The sequence below is a fragment of the Helianthus annuus genome, chromosome 16 (assembly GCF_002127325.2).
Source record: "Helianthus annuus cultivar XRQ/B chromosome 16, HanXRQr2.0-SUNRISE, whole genome shotgun sequence".
Taxonomy (NCBI): Eukaryota; Viridiplantae; Streptophyta; class Magnoliopsida; order Asterales; family Asteraceae; genus Helianthus; species Helianthus annuus.
The window spans coordinates 2,608,768-2,620,199 of record NC_035448.2 but is presented as its reverse complement, the minus strand read 5'-3'; the positions used below and the strand labels follow the sequence as shown (position 1 = coordinate 2,620,199).

The 11,432-nt window shown below is 34.3% G+C and overlaps 1 non-coding gene across 1 annotated transcript; it reads right to left on the bottom strand.

Annotated features, from left to right (window-relative positions):
- Window positions 1-726: 726 nt before the first annotated feature.
- TRNAV-AAC lies at window positions 727-800 on the bottom strand. Its single transcript has one exon. It is a non-coding gene; the product is annotated as a tRNA-Val (tRNA).
- Between the last annotated feature and the right edge of the window lie 10,632 nt (window positions 801-11,432).

Genomic DNA, 11,432 nt, shown 5'->3' with positions numbered 1-11,432 from the left:
GGACAAAAACATGTTGGTTCTCTGCACAAGCTTTAGCGTGCTTATCAACTTTCTTCGATTCTGCCTTTTTTTCTGCTTGTCCAGCTACAAACCCGATTTCCCTTAAACCAACCAGAGGGGAAACCCCCGTGAGGTCCACACAAACATGTTTCCCCCTAGCCCAACCAAAGACGAGTAGAACCGCTGGTCGTAGAGTAGATCTCCCTTCCATAGGCCATAGGGTCCGTAAGGAAATTCACAGGAACCTCTTTCTTAGCCGAAATCCTAGCTCTTCTAAGGATGTTCCACAAAACATTCCGCATCCAGTAATGCCGATATTTGAACCCAAGTCTTCTCAGGAAATTCACAGGAGCTTTGGTTGAACTTTTAAGTTATATATTTTTATTTCTTTTAAGTTATATATCTTGATTTCTTTATGACGAAAATGGCAGTTAACTCTACAGCTTATTTGCTAAACGTGTTAAGAAGTAAACCCTAACACAACCAAAAACAAAACCTGATCAAAGTCGCAGGAACAACAGGCATTGGGAAGTTAACGAGTGATGAAGAGAATCTTTGATTGTTGTTGGTTGGTGTTACACAAAAATAAAATTAAAAAAAGTTTGTTGTTGGGTGTGAGGTGGTCCTGTAAAATCTTATCTACTTCACCGGTTGTCTTACGTGACAGATCCAGCTGGTGGGCCATGGTCGATGACTCATTGTGTGCCATAAAAATAAAACGAAAAATGGCTTCGCCCGGGTTCGAATCGGAGACCTTCAGTGTGTTAGACTGACGTGATAACCAACTACACCACGAAACCAATGTGTTATATTTCCCTAGTTCAACTTCTAAATGTACGAGTTTTTCTTATTTTATTTTTTATTAAGTATTTCATTTGCAAATTGGTCATGGATTTTTGTTCAATTACAAACTAACTTTGTAGATATTTACCATAACTACGATTAAAAAAAAAATAGGTATTTATAATCGTTACACATTCGTACCATATTTTGGGTCTGAAAATGATGAGTTTGATTAGAGTCAAACTAGGTCATGACCAATGGACTCAGATAGTCTATTTAAAAAAAACGTATCAAAGTGAAGAAAAAACGATACTCATATATATCCGATAGTTATGTTTCTTGTTTGGAATGAGCATATAAACAAAATTACACATAGTCATATATTGCTGATTAATCCTTTGCTATTTGTGTTTCTTGTTCTTCAATCCAACTCATCTAATATATCAAACAACAAGATTTGAACTCAACATAGCTTATACTATTATAAAAAAATGGATTTCCTTTCACATTTTTTATATGTCATGTCAAGTTTTAAATACAATATTCAACATAGCTTATAATAAATTGTTTGCTAAATTGGTTAATGGGCATGAGGTCGATTCGAGTGAGAGAAGATTATGCTATGATCTGCCTAAATTGGATAATCAAGGTGAAGTGGTTGTCAATATAAATAGACAGTGGCGGATGCAAGAACTTTTTTCACTGGGTTCTTTTTGATAGATTTTCACTAATTTTCACTATTTTTTTTTCCAAATCATACAAAATTCTCACTAATATTTCCATTTTTATCAAACCGAATGGATTCCTGAAAACCCACAAAAGTGACCTAGATCTGACCCTGTAAATAGACACTTTATGTCTAAAAGTGTGCAAGCTTATCGCCTTTTTAACTTTTCCGAAAACCCCATTAAAATGTGGCATAAACATGGAATTAAAATGGGCTCGTGGTTTTAGATGGGCCTATAGCATATTGGAATTGGATAGATGGTCAACTGATCAATGAAGCCCATCCAACAATCTACATGTGCGACACATTTATTTATGTGACTCTCAACAAACGACATATTATTCGTGTATCTAGTTATTGTTCTCATTTTAGTTTTTTCCAATGTTTTAAAAACCGGTTTTTAAATTATATTGGGTTAGGCTTTGAAATGGTCTAACTGGTTGAACTGAGTTGTACTAGGCGGTTCAACCGCAGTTAAGATTTATGTAAGTGATTATGTTTTTATCAAAAAAAAAAAAAAAAAAAAAACACAACTATTTTCTTGTAAAATATTAAGTATTTTCAAAGCAGGGTGAGGTTCCTGTAAAAAGGACTTTTTTCGTGAGAAGACATAGGAATTGACATGTAGACATCATGTTTTGGACTTAGGCATGATGTTTTGGATTGTTTTGGTAAGAAAAACAACAAACATAACAATTTAAGACACAATACAATGAATTCTAGGTATGAAATTTAAGACACAGCTAAAACACGCTAATTAACACTTAAAACACACTACTTAACGTTCTTGACATGATGTTTTAAGTTTTAAACATAGAATTCATTGCACTGTGTCTTAAATTGTTATCTTTGATGTTTTTCTTGCTAAAACAACCCAAAACATCATGCCTAAGTCCAAAACATGATGCCTACATGTCAATTCCTACGACTTCTCACACTTCTTACGAATAAGGTCCTTATAAACAATATTACATTGGACAAGGTAAGTAACAGTTTCAACACTGATGCAATATTGGAACGGAAGATACTAGGTTAATTACCAGAAATATGAAAGGACAGCATTACCTTAATATCGTATTTTGTTAAATTAAAAAAGAAACAAATTTAAAAAATACTGTCGGTACATAAGATATACAATATTCGAGTTTTACCGGTCTTTATCATACCATGCACGTGTTTGCTATCTGGTTTAACTGGTATAGTCGGCCGGTTTATACGAGCATTCAAACCATTGAGTTTTTCTATGTTTTGAAGCATATAATTTCATTTATTATATTTAGCACGTCATCAGCTACACTTAAACCTGTATGCTTGTTTCAAGACAATTAGAGCCGTAAACAATCAATTTGGAAACTTAAAAAGTATTTATACAATTTATAATTTCTTAATTATTTTGTGACATAATTTATCTTGTGAAAATGCTTCATGTCTATAGTTGATTGCTCCATCCCATAATTTCATAATCCATGGGGTGTGTGGTCTAAGTAGAAATAGGGTGTGGAAAGTGCTACATAGACGACATGTCATTTCCATACAAGTTTCAGTGTTTCACATATAGGGGTGTGGTGTTTCATCTACCACTCTAACGGAAATGCCACATGTCTATACCTGATTGCTCCACCTCATTTCTTGAATCAAACACCTCATCCACGCCAATTCTTCATGCAATGGCCACGCCACCTACCGTGGTGTTCCACGGCGTTGCCGTGTCCACCTCACTCCATGATGTGGTCACCTCAGCAAGGGCGTAGCTTAAGAGGGGCCGGGAGGGGCGCCCGACCCCCCGAACTTTTCGCTCAGTAGTGTTATATATGTAGTTTTCGTATAGAAATTTTTGGGTAAATACGTTTTCGACCCCCCGGTTCTATAGAATTTTTTGGGTATATACGTTTTCGACCCCCCGTTTTCATGGTCAAGTTTCGCCACTGCACCTCAGTCCACACCCCATCACCTAATAATAACACCATTTTGATATATAAATTTTATGCCTAGTTGCCTACACCTGTTTAGAGAAAAAAACTTTGTTTTAGTAAATCAGGTCATGCTAAAAACACTATAGACGCCAGAGTTTTAAAGTTTTATACAAGTAAATAAGTCCCTAACAATATTTTTAAATGTTTTTAAAGCTGAAACAAACACATCAATTCAATCCAAATTAATCAACTTTCAGTGTTAGTGTATTAAACATATACCATTTGTTAATAGCCTATGGCTATAACTTGGAGGTTGTTAGTGACATGTAGATCTTAGTTACGGTCATTGGCGGACCTAGGTAGAGGTCTGGGTGGGCGGACGCATCATTTGAAAAAAAATTAGTGTATTTTATAGGACAAAATCTATATCGCATCCCTTGAAAATTTGATTAAACCCCTCGTTTTCACCCTTGAAAATATTTTCTAGGTCCACCACCGGTTACGGTCGAGTGAGATGGATTATTGGAATTGTACACATTTTTTAAATTGTTTTGCTTTTGGCTTGGGTTTCAATGTTTCATAATATATATTTGTGCATAATTATCCGAACTTGGGCTAGACGTCTAGACGTGGTTAAGCCCAAAGACCGGTTCAAAGCTTAGAAAATAGTATTTTCAAGGATGTATATAAACCGGATCCAGGAAAAACCCGACATCCGAAATATTTGACATGGGAATCCGGGTATAGGACCAAATATGGGATTAATGAAAATAATCATGCGAGTTTAGCTATATATGTAGTGTTGAGTGATGCTTCATTCTGTTACATACCTGATTATCCAATCAATACCTGAAAAATGTTCTTTTCTTTATATTATTCTTTGTACTTGCATAATGCTAGGTGACATCATATTTCGAATTTTGAAATTGTTATGGTTGTTAAAAACATAAACTATATAGAAATTAGAATGGTGAAACATATACTCGGAATCTCAATGTGTAATATTTTACAAACTAAGGTAATAAGTGGATCTAATCATGTTTCTTTTTTATTAACCCATAAATATGACGAACAGAAGAATAAGAACCGTACAACAAAACTCTCAACTCTCCTCTCACCTGTAGGGGTGTTCATCGGGTTTTTTCTTCGGGTTTCAGGTTTTTCGGGTCGGGTTGTTCGGGTTTTTGTCTAGGAAAAATTGACCCGATAACCGACCCATTTAAAGTTCGGGTTAGTTGGTTTTGGGTTATTCGGGTTCAGGTTAGTTCGGGTCGGGTTATTCGGTTTTCGGGTTTAGATGTAAAAAGAAAAATTAATGTTTTTTGACAAGATATTATCAAAATTTATATTGCTACTTTAAAAATATCATCAAAGTTCAAACATTATTTGACACTATGCTATTATAATATTTAAAAGTACCAAAGCTTAATGTTTCATATATTAAAGACTCCAAACCAGAACACTTCTATAAGAAAAAAAACAATAAATGCTCAGGTTTTTTTTCGGGTTTCGTGTTTTGGGTTTTTCGGGTCGGGTTGTTCGGGTTTTTGGTAGGGAAAAAGTGACCCGATAACCGAACCATTTAAAGTTCGGGTTGGTCGGGTTCGGGTTTTTTGGATATTCGCTAATTCGGGTTCGGGTGGCTTTGAATTCGGATCGGGTTTCGGGTTTCGGATAAAAATGAACAGCCCTACTCACCTCACCTGCAGAGTAATAATATGATAATTTGCACATAAAACGATCTAACAAGCACTCAGTGAATCGAAGATATTCACTACTTGAATGAAACCCTAAATCGCCAAAAAGAGGATGAACGAAGAGAGAACAAAAAATGCAGTTAGGTATGCTAAAGGTCCCAAAGCATATTTTTTTATATGTGATCCAGATATGAAAACGGATCTAACAATCTTCGGGTAACCCAGAGTCTTCATGTCTTCATATATGCGAATCATTTAAGCAGCCCAACAAGCCCAATGTCAGCAAGCCCAATACTTAATGTATGTCCAGCAACAAGTCCAAACACACCAAATAACATGAAACAAAAAATAAAAAATAAACATTAGAAAAATAGGGTAAAGTTCTTATACAAATAATCTTAACATACTAAACATACAAATAAAATCCCGCCGCATAACGCGGGGGAAAAAACCTAGTTGTTATATCGTTAATCGTCTTACTAATTTGTTAAGGGCCTAAGAACCTTTTTTTTCAGCTCGTATAAGGACACTTCAATCCTATCGACTCTGAAACAGAGCTTACCACTTTTTGTGTCAAATAATAACATAAGTATAATTATAAATTTAGAAAACCAGGTTTAAAGGCGCTATTTTTATTTTCACAAGCATGAACCGGGTTCATTAGACTTTTGGTCAATCTTCATTTACTGTTCTAATCAAACATACCTATCTTTTATTTAGATACTGTCTCCCATTATAACAGCATATGGATTTAACCCTACAATTTTCTTGTGGGTATCTATTTCTGTTATTATATAAAAATTAATATCAGACATGGTCGACATGAAGCATGGTTGGCATATTTTATTTTTAGCACGCAAAATCAGGGTATGATTGATTATATGAACTTAAATTGAACGAATTGTCATTTCATATGATATATATAGAAAGCTACAACTTAAATAATGGTAGGCTCCTTATATATTGTTTTCTCAAACATACCAATTCAAAGATTCTAACACAAAAAATCTACTACAAAAAAATCTAGCATAAAAAACCAGTATAAAAAATATAGCATAAAAAAGTCCAGTACAAAAAATGTAACACAAAAAGTTTAGTACAAAAAATCTAGCACAAAAATAATATACAACATAGAGTAAACACCATATTTGAGTTTTTTTAGTCATCATATTTTATATAACAACAGAGGACTCAAATTAAAGATAAAAAAATGTTTGATTTTATAGTGTAAGTTTTTTAAATAATGTCATATAAAAAGTTATGGACGCTTAAAATACAGGGGAGTATGCATGTCCCTTGCATGTGGAGAGGGATTTAACAAATAGACTTTTCTAAAATGCCTTGCACTTTTTTTTCCTCATCTTAATTCAGTTGAAAAATTAAAGATTACGATCTCTTCTTATTCTAGTTAGGCAAAATTTTGTTTGGTCCCTACCCTTTGATTTAGATATTGCCATACCACACCTTTTAGCATCTTTTGAACCACCAAGAGCAATAAATTTTGTTTTCTTGCAAGAGATACGCAATCTATAGATTTTTATGACAACGATAACAAAAAAACAACGCGTGAAGTTGAATAGGGTCAGGATTATCAGATAAAGTTTATATTCAAGCATTATGTTAAACGTGACAAATTCCTTTTGATGTTGGTGTGTTGTCTTGTCCGACTTATGTGGACAAGAGGTATTTTCGGGCACATGAGTTGTAATCTACGTAATTCAGGGCCAACATATATAATTTAGGATACTTTATCTTCGATAATTTAGGGGTCAAACTACTAGAAACAACGTCTTTAATAGAAATTATAGCTAGCCTACTCAACCCCATCTCCACCTATATCATCTTAGTACATTTTGTAGTCAGGGTTTACTTTCAACATTACTAATTTGATCACTATTGAAAATAGTCTTTCTTCAACTTTATATCCTTTTGTTTATATATGTACCACCTATTCTTTAATAATATTTAATAACTATTAGCGGTTTTAATTGATTATATCATTTGATTATGTTATAGTTTTTTCATTGGTATACGATATGTACTTCTTGATTTTTTTGAATAAAAGTAAGCAGTAAAAGAATTTTATTTTTGCTTTTTTATGCTACAAATATATTAAATACATATACAGGGACACCTTCCATAGAACCAAGGTTATCCAACATTATAAGTATGTGGTAATAACATTTTACAAAACATGTTTTGAAGGTAAACTAAACACCCTCTCCTTATATATCGATATCACATTGTTGATGTAGTTCACATTTTAACAAAATAATTCAACACTAGCAACAAAACATGACTAAAATGTATTGCAGATTTTACCCAAAAAAAGAGGTGTTGGAGGAAAAAAAGACTAGAAGTAAACACTCTACTTAGTGTTTGTACTTTGTACCAACCTATTTTGAGAAGGTACTAATCTCTATAGCGATAACTTTCGGTCTCCTTCCAAATACCACTCTATCATAAAAAAACATGGGAAAATTACGAAAAACAAATAGTGTGAGCTATGAAAGTGCCGGAAAGTCGGAGTGTGGGCTATGGAGGTGCCAATGGCTTTGAGTGTGGGCAATGGAGGTGTCGGCGACTCAGAGTGAGAGCTATGGAGGTGTCATCGGCTATGGAGGTGCCAACTTATTGGAGTTTACCCTACAGAGGTGTCGGCTCTGTTTGTTTGTTCTTCTCTTATTGGTTTGCTTATTTTACATGTCCAGAAAGTCAATGCCCATTTTGCTAAATTTGTTGGTCTACTTGCCTATTTTCATTATGTCCCCTAAAAACATGCATTATAAACTTGTAAGGTAGCTACTATTGTTGCATTATGTTGTTAAGGTTGGTCGTCAAATTAATAAGACGAAAAAAAACGTGAGACATTCACTGATAACAAATATAGAAATTGTGCAAATCCTGATGAATACAGGTTGGAAGGAGTTGTCTGGTCGTCATTCCTAAAAAATATGCTATCTCATTGAATGCGGGGTAAAATGCATCAAGAAGCATGTAAACCACGAAAACACAATTTAAAGTTCTTTTTAAGTGTAAGAAGGCTTAAACTCTTTTTTTTTAACGATCAACAAACTAATGATTGTATAGTGTCATACACTGTTCCCTAACTTTTTGATAAGTTAGTCTTGTACAAAACCCCTAACATGATTGATTGTACAAAACAACCAGAAACATTTGATTATGTGATTTTAAAGAGCCCCTCATATGCTTAAATCATTGTTATCAATTACATAGATTCACATTGATCACCATGTGCGTATGTGTTTAAATGAGTTATGAAATTGATATATTTTAATATGTCTAAATTGATCGTGCATTATATAGGAACACTAATATACACGTGACTTGTATGTGGAGAGAGAAAATCAACAAATAGGTTTTTCCAAATATGCCTTTGCACTCTTTTTTCCCCTCCATTTTCATCTTAACCATCGAATTAAAAAATGAAAGATTAAGATCTCTTCTTATCCTAGTTAGGCAAAATTTATTTGATCTACCCTTTGATTTAGATATTGCCATACCACACCTGTTGGCATCTTTTGAACCACCAAGAGTAATAAATTTTGTTTTGTTGTCAGAGATACGAAATCTATACATTTTTGTGACAACGAAAATAAAAAAAAAACAACGCGTGAAGTTGAATAGGGTCATGATTATCGGATAAAGTTTAAATTTAAGTGTTATGTTAAACGTGACAAATCCATTTTGATGTTGGTGTGGTGTTTTGTCTAACTTACGTGGACATGAGGTATTTTCGGGCACATGAGTTGTAATCTTCGTAATTTGGGGCCAACAACAGGTTACTTTATCGTCGGTAATTTAAGGGTCAAACTACTAGAAAACGACGACTCTAATAGAAATTTTGGCTAGCCTACTCGAACCCCCTTTCCGCCTATCATCTTAATATTACTTTCAACATTACTAATTTGATCATTATTAAAAATAGTCTTTGTGCAACAACTTTGTATCCTTTTGTTTATGTATGTACCACCTATTCTTTAATAATATTCAATAGAGTAAACTATCAAAATGATCTTTAGGTTTGGTCACCTTTGCCATTTTAGTAAAAAACTCAAACATTTTGAAGCAGGGTCTCTGTGGTTTCAGTTTTGTTGTTATTTTCATCCAAAAGCAAAATTTGGTCAGATTTTTTAGTTAACAATTTTGATTTTGGATGAAAATCTGGCCAAATTTTGATTTTGGATGAAAATGACAACAAAATTGAAACCACATGGACACAGATTCAAAAGGATTGGGTTTTGAACTAAAATGACAAAAAGAACCAAACCTCAAGACCATTTTAGCAATTTACTCTATTCAATAATTATTAGCACTTTTAATCAACAATACAAAGTGATACTATTGAATTCTAAACAAACTTAAATTAAATCATGCATGCATACAAACCCTTTCCCATCCCCCCCCCCCCAAGTGTTTTTGGTGCGCACGGGGAATTCTCCCCGAGATCAAAAGTTTGACCGTTGCACAATTGGACTGTTGAATGGTAAAGAAATAAAAAAAATATTTTATAAAAACTTATTTAAACCCTTTTCTTCATTTAAATATCACACTCGCTTCCAATCCTTTACATCATTCTCCAATCTTAAAGTTTTACAAAAATATATCATGGATCCGTGTCGACCATACCCGCCTCCATTCTTTCCAAACACACCTGCTACTCCCTTATCCAAACCCCCACTCGTATACCTCACAACACCGATGGATCCGTATTTATTTGGTGGTTTTAGTCAATCACAAAACCCATGGCAAATACAGTACCAACAACATAACCCTGCTATGCAAATACAATCACAACCAAGCCAAATGCCACTGCTCCAACCATTGAATCAAACCGAACCCGTGCACGATTTTGTTTCTTTAGGCGTAGACGAGGATAAGAAAGGAAAAAAACGAGCACAAGGAGGAAAGCAAGCACAAGCACAAGAAGAGGGAAGCTGAAAGGCGTAAAGCATTCCTTGGAGCGTAGATGAGTTGGAAGCGCTTGTACGAGTGTGGGTTAACGTTTCTAACGATCTGATTAAATGTCAATATATATTTTTTTTATAATTATGTTTTGTATATTTTAGTTTTATGTATAAAGGAAGTATTAAGAATAATTTTTGTATTTTATTTTTAAACAAAGTATTAAAATTTTAATGTGTAGGCACTAAACGAAAAAGAGATGGTTTTGGAACCAATTTTCCAATTGATGCAACGACCCCCATATCAACTAGTCCTTTCCGTTACTTCCAAATATAGAGAGATGAACGGAAAAATTAGTTTGTTTGTCGGGGATCTATCTAGATGCATGGAACCATCATCTGAGTGGTACAAATGATCAAAGTATTTTGGCCATAGCTATTGAAAGATACACCAAGAAACATAGGCCAACATAAGACCGTATGAAATATTCAGAAAATGTCAAAAGTGGCAAGTGATGCCTAATGAGGTATCACAAGCTAAAAGATCTAAAACGAGCCCGTTGGGGAGTTATAGTGCGAGTGGTTCTGATGTACGTTGTGCTATCAATATAAACGATGACTCTGGGTTCGAAGATGAAGCTCCAACTCCTGAATTAGAGCAGCCAATAGGAAGGGATCACGCTAAAAACAACCTCTGCAAAGGATTTGGGTTCAAAGGGAACGAGCTCGAATGATGTATCAAAACTTATTGCACTTCTGCAAAGGATTGGAATGAATAAAAATAAGAGGGGGGGGGGGGATGGAATGATTTTAAGGTTTTTAGAGGTAATGAAATATCTCATGAAATGAGTGATTCCGTTACCTTGACCAACCAAACACATTGTTTTCATTCCTTCGCAATAGCCTATTCCATTCCATCTCATTCATGCATACCAAACACTACCTAAGTCTTGGCTATGTATTTATTGTTGATACCAGTGGTGGAGCTAGCCCATTAATTTAGGGTATCCAAAGATTTTTTTTACCGGTCAACGGAGTAGCAACAGGGGCACTGGGAGTCTGGGATGATTACAATTATGTGACGTTCTGTTTCTTACGTTGCCGCACATACACAAAACAAAAGGATATTTTATTGTTTTGGGGCTTGGGCTATGTTTGTCAAGTGGGTCTCTTTCAATTATATTATATATAATTTGGGTTAACTCTATTATCTGGGCCTAATAATTATACAAGTTTGGTGTTGTAAAAGGTTTGAACTCATAAAAATTTGGAATTTTAATAAATTAAGGTATCCTATTTTTTAGGGATATCCTCATATTTGTTTAGGGATATCCTTTGTATAAAACCGAAAAAAATAATTACACTATAAATACGGGGTTGAGCCGTA